The sequence below is a fragment of the Bos indicus genome, chromosome 14, assembly GCF_029378745.1.
Source record: "Bos indicus isolate NIAB-ARS_2022 breed Sahiwal x Tharparkar chromosome 14, NIAB-ARS_B.indTharparkar_mat_pri_1.0, whole genome shotgun sequence".
Lineage (NCBI taxonomy): Eukaryota > Metazoa > Chordata > Mammalia > Artiodactyla > Bovidae > Bos > Bos indicus.
In genome coordinates, this window is record NC_091773.1 from 62,770,913 (window position 1) to 62,794,188 (window position 23,276).

The following is a 23,276-nucleotide window of genomic DNA, read 5'->3' on the forward strand; positions in this document are numbered from 1 at the left end:
TTCACCCCAAGCTAATATTTTGCCTGCTCTAAATCACCCCAGGACCTGAAAGAGACCACCTCTATACAGAGCTAAAGCCCAGCCTGCAGGGATTATTCAAACTAGCCAGTCTTAAAACTGTTTACTCTGCCCTGCCTTGACTGTGGAAACCCCTATAAAGGCTCTGGCCAAACGTCCTTCTTTCTCTTGCTTTCTGCCTTCTGACCACCCCGAGCCTGCCCCACGTGGCCCTGTGTGACCTGGTCTGCCTCCGGTTTTCAGGGCCTGTGACTATAATACACTTTTGTTCTCCTCAGCCTCCCCTATGTCTCCTCTTGTGGCCACACCTGACTGCCTGTCACATAAAAGAACACAGGACAATTTGTATTTTAACTGTTAGTGTCAACATTCGATAAGGGCACGTCGGGGTCATTTCAGATGGATCATCCTTTTGCTCCCATACACATTTCCTCTGACGGATGATGGATTACTGATTGTTTTATATTTTCATCCAGGCATGTCACTAAATTCCCTTGGTTCATCTCAGTGTTTATCTTGTCTTATTGTCAGGAAGGGCTCCTTGACATCCAACCCAATATTTTCCTACTGCTACCCAAAGCAACTGATTATCCCTGGATCTCTGCCTTAATAATGAGTTTTCTAAAAGTATTTGAGGTTCATCTCAACATGTCAAGTCCAGAATATTCTTCCAGGTACTCGTCTCAAAATTGCAAATGAAAGGAAATCCAGTGCCCTTAAGATATGTGTTAAGAGTTCCGAGTACAACTTCAACTTTGAAAAGAATGTTGTGATTAAAAAAATAGCAATAAATGCATGCTGACTGCCACTCTCCTAAGCTCCTTTTATACACTGAGTCAGCTCCCAGAGAATCAAATCTTATTTTACAATGGGATAAGGAATGCATGTATGCGTGCATGCTAAGTTGCTTCAGTCGTGTTTGACTCTTTGTGACCCCATGGACTGTAGCCCACCAGGCTCCTCCATCCATGGATTCTCCAGGCAAGAATAGTGAAGCAGGTTGCCAGGTCCTCCTCCAGGGATCTTCCCGACCCAGGGATTGAACCCTGGTCTCTTACGTCTTATGCATGGGCAGGAGGGTTCTTTACCACTAGTGTCACCTGGAATGGACCCCATGGATTTTGAAGTAAGACTCACTTAGAGTCATGTTGGTTGCTGCCACTTACTAGCTGTCTTATCATAAGGCCATCATTTCAAGACTCTAAATCTCAATTTCAGCATCAGTAAAATGGGGATAATAGGTGCCTCATGGAATTGTCATGAGGATGGAATGACATCATCAAGTGGAAACTACCTTGAAAATGGCAGGCATTCTACAACGTTAATTTCTCTTGGCCATGTTTGTTGATGCAATGAAACTGCCAGGTTGTATGTGGATAAGTATACGGAATTGGATTATTACAAAAAATCATTAATTGAATCAGAATGTGTAGCTGTTCAGACAGGGCTAAGCAGAATTTATTTATTTATTTTTCTTTTTTACTAAGAAGAGAGGATTTGCTAACTAAATTTTTCTTTCAACCAGAATGGTGATGAGGAAAAAAGTCAAGCTACTTAAAGCTTTTAGAAACTCTTATTTGCAAATAAAGGGAAAGAGTTAATTAAAAACAACCGTTATCTAAGTCATTTGAAAGGGTTGGAGAGACAACCTACTTAGTAATTCTTGCCACTGGTTCCTGTGCAATTACCTTCTGTGTGATTTTCAAATGCATGACTCCTTTAAAAGTTATCTGCATTTCAGACATCTCATCAATTAAGATGTGCGTTCCTTTCAATTAACCTGAATCTATATGTTTCTCTAAAACTGAAAGAGTGGAACATTAAGTAAAGTGCTGTCCATCTTCACCAAGAGTGTAGGAAAGACCTTTATTGGCTTATACTAATATGTGCTATGGTTGCATTCCTCTTTCCTATATCTTCATGAATTCATTGAATAATTATTAACAGCCAATCAATGACCCAGTTTGCAATTACAGAAGAATTTTTCTTCTGGCATCAGGATACAAACTTGTCTAGTGGTGAAAATGCGCTTTCTCCTTTTACTTGGAAATCCTGTCAGATCCCAGCACTGGTAGATACCAGGTTTAACCAGGTGTATAATAATGTCATCACCTACATGTTGTACTCCATCCTTTGAGTGAGTAAGGAAAAGGCAAGAGTTAAATATTACACATTGATCAGAATGGCCATCATCAAATGGTCTGCAAATAATAAATGCTGGAGAGGGTGTAGAGAAAAGGGAACTGTTAGTGGAAATGTAAATTGGTGCACCCACTATGGGAAACAGTGTAGCGGTTTTTTTTAAAAACTAAAACTAGAGTTATCATATGATCTGATCCAACAATCCCACTTGTGGGCATATATCCAGAGAAAATTCTGATTTGAAAAGGTACGTGCCCCTCAGTGTTCATAGCAGCACTGTTTAAAATAGCCACAATGTGGAAGCACCTAACTGTCCATTAGCAGATGAATGGGTAAAGAAGATATGTGCTGATTTAGTCTCTAAATCGTGTCCGACTCTTTGCAACCCCATGGGTTGTAGCCCACCAGGCTCCTCTGTCTATGGGATTTCCCAGGCAAGAATCGTGGAGTGGGGTGCCATTTCCTCCTCCAGGACACCTGCTTTGCAGGCGGTAAAGAATCTGCCTGCAATGCAGGGGACCTGGGTTTGATGAATAATAAAGAATATTAATCTTTATTATAAATAATAAAAATATTATTCAACCATAAAAAAAATGAAATAGTGCCATTTGCAGTAACATGGATGGACTTAGAGATGATCATACTAAGTGAAGGAAATCAGAGAAAGATGAACAGCGTATGATATCACTTATATGTGGATTCTAAATATGATACAAATGAACTTATTTAGAAAACAGAAATAGACTCACAGACATGCAAAACAAACTTACCAAAGGGGGAGGGGGAGACATTAGGAGTTTGAGATGAACAGATATATACTACTACATATAAAGTCAACAAGGACCTACTGTATAGCACAGGGAGCTATGTTTAATATCTTGTAACAACTTATAGTGGAAAAGAATCTGAAAAAGTATACATACAATATACATAGGTAATGGAATCACTTTGCCGTGCATCGAAAGATAGCACAGCATTATAAATCAACTCTACTTCAGTAAAAAAAACACATTTTTAAAAAAGATTTATTTATTTGACTTTCAGTAGTGAATACAATGGAGAAGGCAGTGGCACCCCACTCCAGTACTCTTGCCTGGAAAATCCCATGGACGGAGGAGCCTGGAGGGCTGCAGTCCATGGGGTCGCTAAGAGTCGGACACTACTGAGTGACTTCACTTTCACTTTTCACTTTCCTGCATTGGAGAAGGAAATGGCAACCCACTCCAGTGTTCTTGCCTGGAGGATCCCAGGGACGGGGGAGCCTGGTGGGCTGCCGTCTGTGGGGTTGCATAGAGTCGGACACAACTGAAGCGACTTAGCAGCAGCAGCAGTGAATACAAGGATGGCCCAGCCCTTTAGCAAGGCCAGACAGACACGGGCAATCACAGGTAATTACCAGGGATCGGTGGGGTCGTGTGCCTGTGCTCAGCCCAAGTTGAAGGTCTGACCTCCACGTCAGGCTTGAGGATACGCTGTGGGTCATTATCATTATTTAGATATTTTCATGATGCAGTTACTTGTTGCATATTTCTATTGCCACTTGCAAATTTGACTATTATTTCTTTGTTATTTGGCCAAGAAATTACTATCAGGAAGTGATTAGAAATGACAAGACTGAGTTGGATCATTCTCTTTGCCTGCACATCCTGATGCTATAAATTTGATCTTTTCTTCCCAAGATTTTCCAAATATGTGTAGCCAGAAAGCTACCAAAACCTTTTGTCAAGGTCCCCAGTGACCTCTGTCCTGCTCACTGGGATGATTAGTTCTCAGTGTTCATTGTACTGGGCTTGTCAACAGCATTTAACACCACAAATGACTCCTTTCCTCTTGTTTTTATTTTCCTTGACCATTTTAATCACTTGTTTTCGGTTGTGGATTTTAAACTCTTTACTTTTATACTAGATCCATCAACATCTTATCTGGCCACTTAGTTGCATGAAAAGAGCATTTTAACATCCTTAAATTCAATTTTCCATTCTTTGTTTATTGTTATTAAGTTACATTATTATATAAATGTTATTCTGTCCTAGGTCAGTACTTAGGAAATGCTTGCTAAATTTGAAAGTGCGCTAAGAAATTGTGCTAAATTGCTTCAGTCACATCTCTTTGTGACCTCGTGGACTGTAGCTTGTCAGGCTCCTGTCTATGGGATTCTCCAAGCAAGAATATTGGAGTGGGTTGTCATGCCCTCCTCCAGGGGATCTTCCCAACACAGGGATCAAACCTATGTCTCTTGTGTCTCCCACATTGGCAGAAAGATTCTTTACCATTAGGGATTTTAAAAAATATTCCTCTCTCTCCTGCATTGGTGCTGTGTCTTAATTCTTCAGAACTAAGAACCTTCTTATTAACACTCACCCCTGCTCTGTGTGCAGTAGCTTCTGTGTGATTTATAAAAGTGCGCCTCGTTAAAACTAGTCTGCATTCCAGACATATTATCAATTAAGATGTGATTTTCTTCTATTATTTTTATATTTTACCCTGTAGTTTTCATACTATTTTGTTTAACTTATCAATTTTCCCCCTTTGATATAGAATCCACTTCTTTGTCTTCACCTTCTTAATCTATTTCCGCTTTTTTTCTCTAGTTCATCTACTTCTAGATCTCCTTATTTTCTTCTTGGGATCTTTAATTTGAGGCTTCTTTGACAGTTTTTTAAATATATAGTCTCATACTTTTAAAATGTTTTTCTTCTCCCCAGTCAGCTTGCCTCACTGTTCTTGCGGTGATATTTCCACTTATTTTAGCTTTGCCCAAGTCTGAGGAGGATGGTCCAAGTTGATTCTTATCTTCTCATTGTGTATTTAAATCTTATCTGTTCTTTTTAGCGGCAGCTTATAAAGCCTATTTTGGTCTCCAAAGTTTAAAACTCTGACAAGCAGGCATGGTTGTCATTCCTGTCTCAACCAAGATACTGGAAATTGTAGGCTGAGCGTGCCACGTCGACTTCTACTTCGTTATTTCCATTTACCTGAAAGCCCCCTTGCAGTCTGGTGTTTACGCTCATCATCGAATGAATCTGGTCTAAGGAAATTCTCTCCTGGCCTCCTCTGGTCCCCTTAGCATTCATCTTCCTCCTCAGCTCCCGCCCACCCAAAGCTCTCTATCCTCAGCAATTTCCCCCCAGACTTCCTTCCTACTCCTCTTTTTCTTTTTGAACTAATTCATGGGCTTCTTTTCCTGTGCCTTCTCTCTAATCCTTCCTCCTCTCCAAGGCTCTGTCTTGCTTCCTTTTTTTTTTTTGGTCATTGTGCAATATCTTCCTGGGGGATCTCACCTACACATTTAACTCCCTTCACATCACTTCCACTCTTTTGTGCTGTTTCCTCCACCCTGAACGTCCCCCTCTTTCTCCCTGTCCTTTTCATCCTTCAAAACTCTTCTTAGTTATTACTTCCTCCAGTAGGGTTTTCTTCAGTCTGCACATTGGACCAACTGTACCCCCTGCCCCCATAACACTTGGTGACACCATTGTCATGTCACTAATTACATTATAATGAAATTATCTCTGATCTCCTTGATGGTAGGAACTATGACTGCACTTTTATCTTTGTGCCTGCTACAGAACTCAAGAGCTCTCTTTGAGGCTTCCTTTTCTCTGAATGAGACATAATCCTCTTCATTAGCTATCTGAGATTGCATTTTAGCTCAAGAAAAATCTACAAAAATTATACTCCAGACCACATTTTCTCTTGTTAACTTTCTGTGGATCTCTGGTAGACTAAACCTCTGTTCCACTTCCTGTTTCTACCAAGGACACTATCATATGTTTATATGGTCCAGCTGTGGTTTGACTTCAGTTCAGTTCAGTTCAGTCGCTCAGTAGTGTCCTACTCTTTGCAACCCCATGAATCGCAGCACTCCAGGCCTCCCTGTCCATCACCAACTCCCAGAGTTCACTCAGACTCATGTCCATCGAGTCAGTGATGCCATCCAGCCATCTCATCCTCTGTCGTCCCCTTCTCCTCCTGCCCCCAATCCCTCCCAGCATCAGAGTCTTTTCCAATGAGTCAACTCTTCACATGAGGTGGCCAAAGTACTGGAGTTTCAATTTTAGCATCATTCCTTCCAAAGAAATCCCAGGGCTGATCTCCTTTAGAATGGACTGGTTGGATCTGCTTGCAGTCCAAGGGACTCTCAAGAGTCTTCTCCAACACCACAGTTCAAAGGCATCAATTCTTCGGCGCTCAGCCTTCTTCACAGTCCAACTCTCACATCCATACATGAACACTGGAAAAATCATAGCCTTGACTAGATGGACTTTTGTTGGCCAAGTAATGTCTGCTTTTGAATATGCTACCTAGGTTGGTCATAACTTTCCTTCCAAGGAGTAAGCATCTTTTAATTTCATGGCTGCAGTCACCATCTGCAGTGATTTTGGAGCCCAAAAAAATAAAGTCTGACACTGTTTCCACTGTTTCCCCATCTATTTCCCATGAAGTGATGGGACCGGATGCCATGATCTTCGTTTTCTGAATGTTGAGCTTTAAGCCAAGTTTTTCACTCTCCACATTCACTTTCATCAAGAGGCTTTTGAGTTCCTCTTCACTTTCTGCCATAAGGGTGGTGTCATCTGCATATCTGAGGTTATTGATATTTCTCCTGGCAATCTTGATTCCAGCTTGTGCTTCTTCCAGTCCAGCGTTTCCCATGATGTACTCTGCATATAAGTTAAATAAGCAGGGTGACAATATACAGCCTTGACGTACTCCTTTTCCTATTTGGAACCAGTCTGTTGTTCCATGTCCGGTTCTAACTGTTGCTTCCTGACCTGCATACAGGTTTCTCAAGAGGCAGATCTAGTGGTCTGGTATTCCCATCTCTTGAAGAATTTTCCACAGTTTATTGGTTTGACTTCAGTCATCATCTATATGCCCATGATGCCTAAATCCTTTTTTGTAGCCCCTACTGCTGTCCTTGGGCTTCCCTGGTGGCTCAGTGGGTGAAGAATCCACCTGCAATGCAGGAGACATGGGTTCAATCCCTGGGTTGGGAAGATCCCCTGCTGCTGCTACTGATAAGTCACTTCAGTCATGTTCAACTCTGTGTGACCCCATAAACGGCAGCCCACCAGGCTCCCCCATCCCTGGGATTCTCCAGGCAAGAACACTGGAGTGGGTTGCCATTTCCTTCTCCAATGCATGAAAATGAAAAGTGAAAGTGAAGTCGCTCAGTCGTGTCTGACTCTTAGCGACCCCATGGACTGTAGCCTACCAGCCTCCTCCGTCCACGGGATTTTCCAGGCAAGAGTACTGGAGTGGGTTGCCATTGCCTTCTCCAGAAGATCCCCTAGAGAAGGAAATGGCAACCTACTTCAGTATTCTTGCCTGGGAAATCTCATGGACAGAGGAGCCTGGCAGGCTACAGTCCTTGGGTTCACAAAGAGTCAGACACGACTGAGCGACTAAACAACAGTTGCTGTCCTAACTGAATTGTTCCTGTACATCTTACCCTTTGTATGAAAGTGCTGCTTGTCCTCATAGGGCAGGGTTAGGTCTCCAACACCATGACATGTCTTTCAGGGTTGATTGAGAAAGAAATACTCTCTAATTCCTCATTTGGATGTAGTATGCACGTTAAGGGAGGGGAGCAAAAGTGTGCTGGTGAGGTCAGTATAGAAAAGCAGTGGCAGAATGAAAACGCAGTTGTATCAGTTTCCTATGGCTACTGTAACAAAACACCACCAACTTAGAGACTCAAAACAACACGGATTGATTCTTTGATAGTTCTGGAGGTCAGAAGTCTGAAATCAGGTTCAGTGGGCTAAAATCAAAATGTCGGCAGGGCCGGTTTCTCCTGGAGACTCTGAGTGGGGAATCCGTTTGCTTGCTGTTTTCAGCTCCTGGAGACTGCTGGCTTTCCTTTGGCTCCTGACAGCATCACTCCAGTCTCTGCTTTCACTGCCTTCTCCCTTGACTCTGACTCTCCTGCTTCCTCTTATAAGGACCCTTGTAATTCCACTGGGCCCATCTGGATGATACAGGATAATCTCTCTATCTCTAGAACCTTAGTTTAATCATATCAACGATGTTCCTTTTGCCGTATACTGTGACACGGGTGCTGGAAGTAGGACCTATTTGAAGGGACATTGGGCTTCCCAGTGGCTCAGTGGTAATGAATCTGCCTGCAGTGCTGCAGCTGCAGGGCATATGGGTTCCATCCATGGGTGGGGACGATCCCCTGGAGGAGGGCATGGCAACCCACTCCAGTATTCTTGCCTGGGAAATCCCATGGACAGAGGAGCCTGGCGGGCTACAGTCCATAGTGTTGCACAGAGCTGGACATGACTAAAGCGACTTAGCACACACGAGGGGCCGTATTCAGTCGACAACAGTGATCCAGGATCAGAGGGGAGACACAAACAACAGTCTCTCCACTTGTAATGGGAGGAGCTCCAGAATCATTGATTTTCAGCAGGTATGAAGGTCGAGGGTGTGTGTGTGTCTGTGATGGAAGGAAAACTGGTGCAACTGATGCTGTTTCTAGGTGATAGAAAATTAACAATGCCAAAGGGAAAAATTCTAAAGTTCTTTTTATGTGTGTGAAAGCAATAAACCTTAGAAGAGTCATTTATATGAACTGCCTCTGATTTATGCCTAAATATCTGAGAGCAAAATTATATTTTCTAAGTAATGAACTTGTCAGATTATCATCATTTAAGTCTTGTTTTATTACTGTGTGTTTCATTTAAGTCTTGTTTTATTACTGTGTGTTCAGGTGTCTGCTTCCCACCTAAACAGAGCAGAAGGTATTGTCAGTAGCTCTGATGAGCTCTGCTCCTAATGGGACTTTGAGACTGGGCTTCAGGACTCTGAAAGGAAGAGAGAGATGTTACAGCATGCTTGTTTCTCTTGCATCCTTTTCTTTCAAAGGAGTTGTGGTTAAGGGAAATGACTGGTTAATGAAAAAAAAAATGGGAAGAAATGCCTTCATTTGAGAAGCTTGACAGCCATATAAAATGCATGTATATTGAATCAGAGGGTCTGCTAACAAGGCAAATGTAATTAAGAGGCTCACTGGAAGATATCTTTGTTTGATTTTGCACCAGAAGCAAATTTTGAGGCAGGATTTTGAGCAGGCAAGTGGGGATGTGATTACTGTAGAATGTCTCCCAGGGCTGTGTAAAGAGGACCGCAGGAAGTTCAGCCACCCACTCTTACTCTCCTCTGGCTGAGAACTGTCTTGGGGGGCTCCTCTCCAGTGTTTCCTGGCTGCACCTGCAGATTGTAGGTTCCCAGCACCAGGAAAGGACTGGAGACAGAAAGTCAGCAGATGCCCAGGGAGAGGCCTGGGAAGGCACTGCTAGCCCCAGAGGAGCCTGCATCTCTACCACTTGCCCTCCAACTACGGCTGAGAGCAGAGGGACGGGCAGGATGTGATGCATGGTTGCCGAGGAAAGACCCTCCACTCCATCCTGTGATGCATCTGTCTATCAAGGAAAAGATGCCAAGTGTTCCTTATAGAACAGGCCTGGGCTGTGGTGAGAAAGGAGGTATGGGGTCACACTCGTCAATACAGCTGTCACCTCCCAAAGCCTCTGTTCTCTAATGTGTAAAATAAAAACACCGGTTCCTCCTTTTCAGGATTTTGTGAAAGTCAGTCATGTTAAACTCTTTGTGACCCCATGGACTATACAGTCTGTGGAATTCTCCAGGCCAGAATACTGGATTGGGTAGCGTTTCCCTTCTCCAGGGGATCTTCTCAACCCAAGGATCGAACCCGGGTCCTCCTGCATTGCAGGTGATTCTTTACTAGCTGAGCCACAAGAGAAACCCTTGTGACTTTCAGGACTTTATGTGAAGTAAAAGAGACAGTGTATTGGTCTGTGAGGAACTCTGCATGTTGTTGTTTTTATTGTTCAGTCGCTCAGTTGTGCCCCATCTTTGAGACCCCATGGACTGCAGCATGCCAGGCCTCCCTGTCCTTCACCATCTCCCAGAGTTTGCTTAAACTCATGTCCAGTGACTTGATGATGCCATCTGACCATTTCATCCTCTGTCACCGCCTTCTCCTCCTGCCCTCAATCTCTCCCAGCATCAGGGTCTTTTCCAATGAGTTGGCTCTTCACATCACATGGCCAAAGTACTGGAGCTTCAGTTTCAGCATCGGTCCTTCCAATGAGTATTTAGGGTTGATTTCCCTTACGACTGACTGGTTTGATTTCCTTGCTTCCCAAGAGTCTTCTCCAGCACTACAAATCTAAAGCATCCATTCTTTGGTGCTCTGCCTTCTTTATGGTCCAACTCTCACATCTGTACATGACTACTGGAAAAACCATAGCTTTGGGGTCATGCCTATATCCACAAATGAGGGGAGTTGTACTAAAAAGGAAAAAGAGAGAGCAAAAACCAACCAATCAAACCAACAAAAATAGAAGAGAAGAGAAATAGGAAGAAAAGGAAGGTTATTGTCACGTGAGGCATTTGTTATGAGATACAGTCATGCATATTCCTGTTTCTTGCCAAATAATGTTTGTGACTATTTCACAGCTCAGGATATGTAGTCACACACATTTCACTCAAGTCCCTGGCCTAAAGTTCTTTCTGCTCCCTGACCCCACTTCCTTGGTATTTCTCTGGTAGAGGTTCTGACTTCAGATGCACACAGGGTGCTTTAACCAGCATGACCTGACCAGCCTAAGAGAGGAGTCCTGGCTTCTTAGACAGACCTCAGACACTGCAGGTCATCAACCAGGTTCTCATGTAAAGTCCAAATCACTGCTGGAGAGTAAATGGCCTTTTTGCCTTGGGGTGGACATTCGCTTGTTCACTGATACTTGGAATACAGGTAATACTAAATCTGCCCTGGGCTGGCTAACCCCCGAGGCCCATAAAGAAAGTTTATGGAATGGTCCAGGCTGTTTTCAGGCTCAGTGATGCCAGAAACAGTGATGCTGGGGACACAGCCTGCTCCTGATTATATGACACTAAGAAGGAGCTTCTAGTTCAGAGCGCAAAGTCACGGGCGAAACACCCAAAAAAGGAGTTGCACAAGCTTTGCAGTGGAAACAAATAGAGGCTGCCAGAGTAGCCCTGTCACCACTTCCCAGGAACAGGAAAAGCTGAAGTCATGGCCAGAGCACTTGATGTCCTGGTTGTGGAGGGACACTCACCCACACCCCCCGCAGACACACACTGGTGCTGAGAAAGATGGTTCAGTGGTGGCTATGTTGATGACTGTCTCATCAAATGACATAGAGCCCAGGCTCCAGAAAACTCTAGTGGGATCCACATTGCTATTCATCCTGAAGCACAGCTTCCCATGTGTGTCTTATGGGAGGTAGCACATTTTGATGAGTCTGGACCAGGGGACCCAAGCACTTCTGACTTATTAAACCAGGAACATGGACTCTTCTGCTTCCTCTTTGTGCTGATGTGGGAGGCAGAGGACCCTCTGATCACGGGAATAGGGCAGACTTGGAGGAGGGGAAACACAGCAGGATCCACCCTGAATTCAGATGCTTGAGGTACCTTTGCACTGGGCTCACAGGGTCATATGTTTCTGTAAGATTTTTTCAGAAGACAGAGATTCTGACTACAGCAGTGGATTAAGAACACTGCCTGTTTCCACTGAGATTGCCTTTAGTCTCACGTGGAGAGGTGCTGGCGTAGCCAGAGGCATATTGGGGATCAGTCTAAGGGGAAGCTGAGTTGGGGATACATTTTGTTTGGGCTTAGTCAGATTTATTTGTGTGATTTACAGTCACTTCCATATATATATGTGTCTGGTAGTTGCTTACTAAACATATATTATGATACTAAGCAATTTTTCAGTTATTAAAATTTGTAATTTCCATAATGGCTTTTCTCATTCTAAAAAATATTCCCACTTATGTTTAATTTTGTATTCATCATTTGTATTTTTTTTAAAAAGGGCTTCTAACACCACAAAACCGGATCTACCTTCCTTCCCTCCCCCGCCCCTTCCCTTCCTTCCTCCCTGCCTCCTTCCCTTCTTTCCTCCTGTTTCTTTTCCTCCTCCTCCTCCTTCTTTTAGATGCTATGACTTTACAATATTTACCTGACTTTCTGATTTCTTGCTCCTGTTTCATTTCCTCAGGTAATCAAGGGGGAAATATTTCATGTGTATAATAGATTGTTAGATTTTATAGAATGGTTTGACAACCAAACCACCGTGTAAAATGCTATTCCCATAGAAGAGCATGCCCTGAGTTAAAAACTACCATCTTGAAGGACCTTCTGGATAATCTGTGTCCTACATGGCCTGGCCTCTACTCATGGTTCTAGCTCATTCTGTGGCCTCCTCTGAGGATACCTTGCACACCTGCCCTTTGAAGTCAGGCCCCCAGGACACATTATCTTCCACAGTGCTGTGTTTTTGAGTTTAATATTCCTCCCTTGGCTTCTCTTTACTCTTCTTTTACTAGGAATGCTAGCAAATTAAGTTGTCAGGTTTCTGAATCCCAAGTAACAAATACCATGTTAATATTCAAGGAAAAGTTTCAAGAGGCAGCCACACTGAAAATTGCGAGAAATAAAGTCTCAAAAGTGAAAAAAGAGAGGAAAAGAATAAAACACAGAAAACAAAAATAATAGCACAGAGTCCTGAATCTGTAATACAAGCCCATTTCCTTTAGGAGCAAATAGATGTTTACATTCCAAAGTGCTTGAGAGCAGCAACATGAAATCACTGATGTTCACGTGGTTAACATGAGCATTTGATAATACAAAGTACAGAAAATGTGAAAAATTCTCATCCAACAAAGTATGTATTTTAAGTTGTTGTTTTTATCAGAATCTGGTAAAAATCTCCTGTGGTACAGGAGGCTTACATCATTCTTCAGTATTGTTGATCAAACATCATGGTATTTTATTAAACTGACGGAATTTGGGGAAAGTGTGACATGATGGTTAAGACTGAATTTGGGGACCAGAGAGTCCTGGTCATACATCCTGGTTCTTCCACCTAGTTAGCTATCGGACCTGTCTGAGCTTCATTTTCCTCATATAAAATGAGGAAATATGTGAGGACCGGAAGGTAGATCCAAGATCTACCTCATAAGATCCTGGAGAGATTGTCTGTGAGGCTTTTTGCAGGGTCGTTTTCTAGTTGGTTCCAGGCTTCAATTTGCAGCCCAGTGTTGCAGGAGTGTAGCACTTTGCCAGCTGCTTTGGCATTAAATATTCAAGAAAATATTTATTAAAATATTTCCCTTTTTTTAAAGGTTTATTTTCTTTGATATATTTTCTTATGGGAGATCCATTACTTGTGGGAGTAAGAGGAGAATAAGTTGCACTCAGAATAAAATCCAGGCTTCCATCGAGCCCTGACTCCCTTGGTTGGCTCCCCTAAGCCCCTCTGCCCCTTACTCACTGCTCAGACCCTGGAACATGCCAGCCCTTGCCCACCTCTGGGCCTGTGCATGAGCTGTTCCTCTCCTTAGTCTGGGGACCAGTCTAACCCTGGGTTGGGTTGTCTCCTTTCCAGCCTTTGCTTCTCCATTCGGCAGACACGTCCTCTGATGTCGGCCCTTCTCTGTGAGACTCTGCGTCTCTGCCCGTCACACTTACACAGTGTGCATTTGTTAGATGATGCTTATGTTAGCTCGCGTCTGTCCATTTCCCCCTCTAACTGGCTGCTCCATGAGGGGTTCTGTCTTATTTACTGGACCCTCTCTGTGTCTGGTAAAGAGCCTGAAGACTTCAGATCCTCACATATTTTCTGAATGACTGGTAATAAATGGGTAAAAAGGCAAAATGAGATGGGAGGCAGAGCATGGGTGGCTGACAGAGGACGGCAGGGTGAGGACCGAGAGTTGAGAGTAAATACACTGGCTGGGATCTGACACTTGGTGGGCAAGGACTGCAAACCAGCAATCGCTGGAAGGAAAGGGGAAGCCGGAGGGGAGAAAGAGGGCCAGTGTCTGTTATGTGGAGAGAGAGTGGAACCACCTGTTCCAGGCGCCTGTTTTAGCAGCTCTCAGTGGGAAACCAGCTGTTCTGATTTCCTTGCATGATACGGATAAAAAGCCCATAACATAATTTGGAATGTGGGGGAAAGCAGCCCAGCATCATGACTGTGGAAACCAGTCATACTTCCCTTAAGCCTATGCGTTCCCTAAGGACACCCACCACCACCTGATCCTCCCCAAACCACCATGACTCACTGGGCATCTCCAGTTCTTTCTCACACACTGAAACCTGTGTTTCTCAGGAGGACAGAAGGGAGGAATGGTTAAGATTTTAGTCTTTGGAGTCAAATGACTTTGTAGTCATTGATAGAGTAGGAGCTAAGACACTTTACTCAACACCTGTAAACCTCCTGCATGCTAAGTTGCTTCAGTCATGTCCAACTGTTTGAGATCCTATGGACTGTAGCCGACCATGCTCCTCTGTCCATGGGATTCTCCAGGCAAGAGTACTGGAATGGGTTGCCATTTCCTTCTCCAGGCAATCTTCCCAACCCAGGGATCAAACTCAACTCTCTTCTGTCTCCTGCACTGGGAGGCCGGTTCTTTACCACTAGTGCCTGGAGAGCCCTGTAAACCTCAATGTTCCCATTTTTTAAATGGAAATAGGCACTCAGAGAGATACGTCTAGTGATTAAGTTGGATAACTCCTATAAAGGGCTCAGCTCAGTGCCTGCACCAGATGACTGTTCAATGAAAATTCTTTACTGAGAAGCCCTGAAAACCACGTTTATCTTTAATCAGACCCTGTGGTCATAGAGAGCTTTGGATGTAATCAACAGAAATAAACAGAGATTACTGGAGCCTGAAAAAAAAAGTTTATTGGAAGGATATAAATAGCTGACAGAACTTAGGGAAGAGGCCTTGGGGAATGTGGGAACCAGGGCAACGGAGGGTCTTCAAAACAAAAACAAGTAAACCATCTTTCGAGGTGCTGCTACTTCTGGTGGCACAGCCTTGGAATGCCCAGGAAAGGGGAATCCAATGGCCCCACTTGGGTCTAGCCCTCCCCTGTGGTAAGAAGAGTGGAAGTCTCGGGTGGGCTGCCCATCAAAGCCATGAAGACAGGACACGGGGCAGACAAAACTCCTGTTCTCTGTAGATCTATTGTGGGTGTTTCTGAGGATCTGCTAAGCCAGTTTCTCTCAACTGACTTTTCAACTTCTTATTTGCCAAAATTTAGTTGCCTTTCATAAGAACTCAACCTCATTTCCTCTCATCTTTCTAGACAATCATCCCCCACCTTTTTTTTTTTTTTTTTTGAGTTAATTTCTGCAGTCTTTATTCACTCATACATTGATTTAGTAAACAAGTACTTATTGAACACCTGCTGGTGTCAGGTTTTGTTCTGGGGGCTGATTTACTTCAGTAAGCCACAGAAATCCCACACCCTCAAGGACTTATTTGAGTTGGCTTGGGGGGAGGCAGACAAGCAAACATAAACAACAGAGAGATGACATCCAGCGAGTGACAAATCACTAGTGAGAACAACCGCAAGCCAGGGAAAGGAAGGGGTGAGGTGTGTGCCAAGGCCTTGCTCTGATGGCTTAGCCAAGTTTATACGAGGCTGTCATTCATCTGCTCACATCTTGATTATTTTATTTGCTTGTCTGTCATAAGTGACTAGCTGGCTTCCCCACCTAGCAGCAAGCACCTCAGGGGTGAAGGCATGTCATTCATTTCTTGGGCTAGCCTTGGCCTCACTGTGGGTGCTGAGTTAGAGCTTGTTGAGTGAATGGACAAGCGCACCCCTTATGGTGTGGCTATCGGATGACTGTATGTTTCTGCTGTGAACCAGCCAACCAGCCAGCCATTCTCCCAAGTGGGGCATTGCGGGTGACCTGAAATTCCTGCCCTTGTTGGTTCTGTTGTTAACTGACCAACTGGCTGAATAAAACTTTTCTTTTTTGGGGCTGTCATGGGTCTTTGTTGCTGAGTGTAGGCTTAGTTGCATGTGGGATCTTAGTTCCCTAACCAGGGATCGAACCCACATCCCCTGCACTGGAAGTCAGGTTCTTAACCACTGGACCACCAGGGAAGTCCCTGAATAAGACATTTCTTTAATCCCTATTTAGTGGATCTCTCTTCTTTGGAATCAAGTTGGTTTCTTTGTGTTATAGTTTTTATTTTCTTAAAACAGGCTTTCTGAATGTAAGACCAAGTTTGAGGAACAGAGGAGAAAAACCTCTGTTCCTCACAGCTTGAGTCCCAGAATCATGACATCTGAATGAAGTGTGGTGTTTGAAGGAAGTTCAGGACAGCACCCAGCCCAAGTGAGGCTGCGCCGTGAGACACAGGGGCAATGGCAATGGTCCTGTAAGCGAAACTGGATTCCTGTTAAATCTGCTCCCTCCCTACTTAATGTCCTAACATGGGAAGAACTAAATTAATCCTCAGTTAAGTACCCAGTCTAAAAGTAGAGGACAAGACAATGAAGTGCTTTAAAATATTTTTATTAAACATTTGTGTAAAGTAGAGCAGTGTTAATGCAAGATGTTCCGACGTGGCCTCCACCCTAGCAGGATCCATGCCTTTGTACTTCAGACCAATGGATGGGCTGCCACTGACACAGCTCTCTGGTTGCGATGGTAGCTGTGTTTATAAATGGTCAGCTGTGCTGTGAATATATTTAGGTTATGCTAAATGCCCCGAGAGGATGAATATCATCTGTTTCCAGTTTAATTATGTTTTGGAGCATGGTATGCTTTTTTCCAGATGAATAAATACTAAGTCTTTTTCACTTCCAGAGGAAAGTCAGGGTTGGATTCTGAAATTCAAGTTACCAGACTTATTAAGTCAAATTAAAATGAAATATAAAAAGCTGTTTGATTCTATTTATAAATACTTATCAGAATACCACTCAATGAAAATTTGAGGTTTTGGATAAAAAATTAGATACAAAAACTGACACCAGAAACCATATCTTTCATCATTAGCATGGTTAGATGGTATGATCAGGTAGTTAGAACTAATGGTTAAATGGTGTTGGTAACTGTACAGTATATTTATGTAACATTAAAAACTTTCAAAGCAGTTTTTATCCAAATGTTCTCAGACTTTTCATATCATAGACCTTGAAGTTTGTGTATGCATGCCAAAATATATACAGTGACTACTTTAAGCACTATCACCATTAAAAAAAGATTCACTTCAGCCTTCTGAAAAAGCTAATTTGGCTGGCTCTATTTATTTGTTCATAAGCCATAAACTTCCTGATAGAGATCTTGAAGGAAAAGAACCTGAAATGGATATCAAAAGAGATTTTATTGTGATTACACAAATTCCCCATGTACTGCGATCTAGTGATAGCAGATGAGTGCCCCAAAGTTAGCCCACTGCTAACCAATGGTCACGCTGGAGTTAGACCCTAGGATTCCTGACTCCTACACCTGTGTTCTTTCCACCTTATCCCCTTGTCTCCCTCACACGATCATTTGAATTAGCAAAATGTGCATGTAATCTACAAACTTTCTCTTCCGTCTCAGTTTCAATGAAAGTAGCTGTTATATAGATAACAGTATGTGTATGTGTGTGTGTGTATATATATATCTATCTATATATATATATATCTATATATCTCCTGTGGGTTATTTACACTTGCTTTCTCATGTGTCCTCCTTCCTCCCCCCACGCCCATCTTTTTTTAAAAAATAAACCTCAGAAAAGCTAGGTAAGATAGGCTGTTTCAGTATGCTTCTGTGAGCACATCAGTGAAACGTGTCCAGTGGCACAGGGAACAGACAGGGCTTTGATACTTCTCAGGTGCTGTGCTCTTCTCCTGGTCTCATCCCCTTGACTTGGATGCCAGCAATAGGTTTGGTTTTTAAAGGCCTGTCCACTCTGACACTAGAGAAAACCTCAGGGGTCCTATTTCTGGCAAGCTGCTTATTTATTCATCTTGCTACTTTAACTCAGCATCTGTGTTTTGTTTTGTTTTCAGTAAAATTTAAAGCTCTGAAACAGAGTTAGCTATGTATTGGGTTGGCCAAAAAGTTTTTGGAAAAAGCCAAACAAAGTTTTTGGCCAACCCAATATATTTTAACATGTAAAACCCTGTGAATTCACTTGACTTAATTCCACATCTTAACAACAAAAAAAGCCAAAAATACCACTTCTCAAATTGTAATGTGCTTATATGTCAACAAAGTAACTATGAGATAAAGGAAAATATACAAAAACCATTTCATAGATTTTTTTGTTTCAGTTTTTAAAAAGTCATGCTTGGAAAAATTGCATTATATTAAGTCAAATTATCTTTTGTTCTGTGCTTTGTCACTCAGTCCTGTCCAATTCTTTGTGACCCCATAGACTGTAGCCCGCCAGGCTCCTCTGTCCATGGGGAGTATCCAGACAAGAGTACAGGAGTGGGTAGCCATTCCCTTCTCCAGGGGATCTTCCCAACTCAGGGATAGAACCCATGTCTGCTGCATTGCATGCGGATTCTTTACCATCTGAGCCACCAGGGAATCCCATCTTTTATATAATGATTTGTATCATTAAAATGTACAGGTTACTATGGGTAAGAAAAAAATTCAGAATCTGTCTTAGATCAGAATTCTTATATTGCCAGAACTAAAAATAGCATAATAACTATTGTTTGTGGGATATCCAGAGGTTCAGTATTTCCTTACCAGTGGAATATATTGCTTCTATCTATGTTCAAAGGGGCAAATCTATTAATTCTTTGGTAAAGTTCATAGTTCTGCTCTAACTGTATTCAGTTCCCTGGTAAATGCTTGGAGGAATATGAGTCCTTGACTCATTATTGACTGAGATATTGACTGAGATACCTTCTGAGATGATTAATACACCATCAAATACATAGAAGTCAGTGAAATATTACATGTTTTCCTAACATGTCCATTGGAACATCTTTTCTTCTTGAATTACTCCAATATTTTTTTTTAATATAAGGAGGATTTTTTAAACCCCCAAATTGTGCATTTCTTAGTATTTATTTCTAATGAAAGTAACATTCTGATATTTAAGAATTAAATGATATGAGTTGGGATATTTTTTTCTTTTTTCTTTCTTTTTACACGTCTCCCAAGAGGGCTTTGACCCTGTTGATCATTTTGAAACTGTAGTAGTAGGCTAATTAGATTGTTTGGACCAGTGCTCACAGAGGTTCTAAAATCCACTTTTTCTCAAAGAGAGGTTATAAATGTGAGAAACAAAATCTGAGAGACCACCCCTCTCTTGTGTCCATTGGCGATGGGGTTCACTAGACCACATACCACCACCCCCCTTACTCCAAGCCTTCTCAGTCAGGCTCTTTCTGCTACAATCTCCTCCAGGCTAATCAACACTTTTGATCATTCCTTTCTTCTGAACTGTGAATCTAACCAGTACACTATTGGTTAGATAGTTGGGACAATAGTCTGAATTGTCTGCTTATTGTAATTTCTTTTTGTTACATGATGACACTGTGTCTGCTAATTCATTTTGGAATGTACCTGAACTTTGGTACATCTAAAAGGAAGCTCATTTGATGCTTGCTCTGAACTGAACGAAAAGGGAAGACCCATGTCCCTGACTGTCCCTTCCCTTGGATTTGTATTCTCTGCCAAGGGGTTTATAAACATCAAGAGGTCAGGGACAGACTCCCCGTTGTGTTAGCCTCTGCCGCCTTTTCTAGGCAAGTCCCTTCTGGAGATCCCCGCCTCTATGTGCATTCCCTTGCCCATGGACAGCTCTGTCCATGGGATTTTCCAGGCAAGGACACTGGAGTCGTTTGCCATTTCCTTCTCCAGGGGATCTTCCCCACCCAGAATTTAGACTGGAGTCTCCTGCTTTGGCAGGTGGATTCTTTACCACTGAGCCACCTGGGAAGCCTCTTCTACTAAATACATGGGGATAAATCACCTTTAAAAAATCCTTTAAGATTTTTTTTCAATCAACATAGTTATTTTGTGTGTTTTCTTTTAGATCACCTCCAGCTTTGGTCCCCTGGCACCACCCATTAGCGACAGTCATAAGGTAAGTGTACATTTTAAACTCTGTTTCAATCAGTTGTTGATGGAAATATCAGTTTTGTTCAGTGGTTTCCACCAGAAACAGTTTCATTCAAATATTTTATCAGTGAATAGTAGTATAATAAATGGAAGTTTCATATATAGGAAAGATAATAAACCTCCTCTGTAAATTTTGTGAATAGGATAGAAATGGATAGAAATTAAATTACAAAAAGTACTGCTCATCACCCTTGACTATTGCCTGTAGCATAATACAGTATATTTGCAGCCACCAAGTGGAATGGTTTTTATGTACCATCTTCATCACAGGCAGCTGCCAGAATCCTCTCAAGAGGCACATTACAACAGCCTCTTCTTCTGTTTTAAATTGGGCCATAGCCCAAGAAGTGTCTCAAATGGCTTTCGGCACCAATTAACATCTAGCAGAGAGTTTAGCACCTAATGGGCACATGATAGAAATTGGCAGGAGAATGGACTGATGGATTCATTAATTCATCACTTTTTATGCTCTGTGAGATTCTCGGCAGTGTGAGGCAGTGTGGTGCACTGGTTAGTGCCCTAAAGCTGGAGCCAGGTGCTGGGTTCGGATACTGTCCCTGCCACTTGCCAGCTGTGTGACTTTGAGCACAGGTCCAAACTGTTCAGGGCCCGGGGTTTTCCATTCACAAAGTGGGGTTTATAATCTACCTCTTTTGTTGTTGTTATAAGGTTATTAGAAGAACCTCAAGGTTTTTATAAATATTACGAGGTGATTATAAATATTTATAAAGTGCTTAAATTAATACCTGGCATAATAGTAATCTTTATGAAATGTTTGTTGAATAAATTAAAATATATTAAGCATATAGGGATATTCCGAGGTTCCAGATTTAGAGACTGAAAAACTGGCTTGACCTTAGAAGCAAAGATGCCCTGGGAGCAATAAATATACCTGCCACTCAAATCTTTGTTTCAATATTATTTTCCCATAAAAAGAATCAGAGAAATGACTGAGGGCTGGGGCAAGAAATATGCACAAAAAGCCTGGATTATCTTATAGTGCCAGGAAGTAAGGAAGTGCTAAAAGAGAAAAGATGAAAACAAAACCAAAATCTCATAAAGGTGACTATGACACAGTGTGTGTGGAAAGGTTATAGGAACCAAAGTACACCCATCAGCCAAAGCAGGAACAGTTTGAGCCACAAAATAAATAAGCAATATTGAGGTATAACCCAAATCTGATAACTATCTATTCTGGTGTAAATAAATGATTGGATAAATATACGAGGGAAATAGACAAATCTCTCCAAATAGTGTATATAGATACTCTGTTTTCTAGGAGGTAAAGCATAACTCTTCATGGAGCTACACATAATTTTTTTCTTCCAAAGAGTACAGTATAGAAACAGTAAGTTTTTTTAAAAAAGGGTAACTTACAGTAGGGGCTTTCCAGGTAGCTCAGTGGTAAAGAATCTGCCTACCAATGCAGGAGACACAAGAGATGTAGGTTCAATCCCTGGGTTGGGAAGATCCCCTGGGTAGGAAATGGCTACCCACTCCAGTATTCTTGCCTGGGAAGTCTCATGGACAGAGAAACCTGGAAGGCTACAAGTTCATGGGGTCACAAAAGAGTCAGACATGACTTAGAGACTAAACAGCAACAGTTTACAACAGAGAAACTTGACAAACACTACCTCAAGCCAGGAGATCAAGGTAACATTGACAGTGATATATCATATTAATAGTAGGCATCCTTCACAGGATGTGATGAGAATGGCACTTGACCTCTGTGATCTTCCTCTCAAAACATATTACCCCCCAGTCTAATCATGAGAAAAACACAAGACAATTTTCAATCGAGGTGCATCCTACAAAACATTTGGCCAGTCTCCTTCAAAATTGCCAAGCTCATCAAAAACAAAGAAAGTTTGAGAAACTGTCACAGCCAAGAGAAGTCTAAGGAAACTGGAAAGCTACCTGTAAGGTGGTATCTTAGATGGAATCTGGGAACAGAGAAAGGACATTAGGTGGAGACTAAGGAAATGTGAATAAAGTTTAGTTAATAATGAAAGTGAAAGGAGGTGAAGTCGCTCAGTCATGTCAACTCTTTGCAACCCCATGGACTGTAGCCTACCAGGCTTCTCCATCCATGGGATTTTCCAGGCAAGAGTACTGGAGTGGGGTGCCATTTCCTTCTCCAGGGGATCTTCCCAACCCAGGGAGCAAACCTGGGTCTCCTGCACTCCAGGCAGATGCTTTACCGTCTGAGCCACCAGGGAAGCTATTATTAGTTAATAATAATTTTCAATATTTATTCACTAATTGTGAAAAATGTACCATCCCAATATAAGATATAATAACAGTGGAAACTAGGAGTGGGGTATAGAATAATTCTCTATTAGCTTCACAATAATTTTGCACTTCTGAACTTTTAAAAATAAAGTCTTTATTTAAAAAAAATAATGAAGTGATTTGGGAGGGCATACTCTTCAATTTTCAAGTATCAAGATAATGGTATTTTTTAAAATGTTGAATTCAATTAATTTATGTTTTGAGGCTCATATATGGAGAATTATATTCTGCATTAAAGTTTTGAATTAAAATAGAGATGTACACATCTATAAATCATTCAGTTATATTCTCTCCTCTAATGGAGAAAGAAAATAGCATTAGCAACATAAACCTTTTTTGGTGAGAATAATTGTTATTGGAGTTTGAAGTAGATTATCATATGTAGCATGACAAATTACCACAAATTTAGTGGTTTGAAACAATATGTAATTCCTATACCACAGTTTCTATGGATCTAGAATCTGAGTGTATCTCAGCTGGGTCCTCTGCTTAGGGTCTCGTAAGGTTATAATCAAGATGTTGGCCATGAGACAAGAAGGGGGCAGGGCACAACCATTAAAGGAATGACATAATCCAAGAACACGTCATGAACTGAATAGAACCAAATAGGTCCAAGATGGCGGACGAGTCAACTTCCCCTGTTACACATCAGCAAGCTAGATGACACACCCACAGGCGCCATGCTCGTTCCAAGGCCAACCATAAAGGTCAAAAAGACGGCAGTGGCCCAATTTTTGGAAATCCCCACCCCATCCCCCAAATAGCTGGAATACTCCTCCCATTCATTAGCCTAAGAAATACCCGCCCCTATAAAAACAGATAACCCCACACCTTGCCATCTCTTGCCTTATGAGATGGCCTGTGTGAAGCCAAGAAC

At 42.1% G+C, this 23,276-nt stretch overlaps 1 protein-coding gene across 2 annotated transcripts in view; it reads left to right on the forward strand.

Moving 5' to 3' along the window:
- NCALD (neurocalcin delta) overlaps nucleotides 1-23,276 on the forward strand; it is a 466,523-nt gene that overhangs the window by 224,201 nt on the left and 219,046 nt on the right. For both annotated transcript variants that reach the window (XM_070803092.1, XM_070803093.1), the window contains exon 3: nucleotides 20,022-20,072. The gene's annotated coding sequence lies outside the window, so the exon portion shown is untranslated. The remainder of the gene's footprint in view (nucleotides 1-20,021; nucleotides 20,073-23,276) is intronic.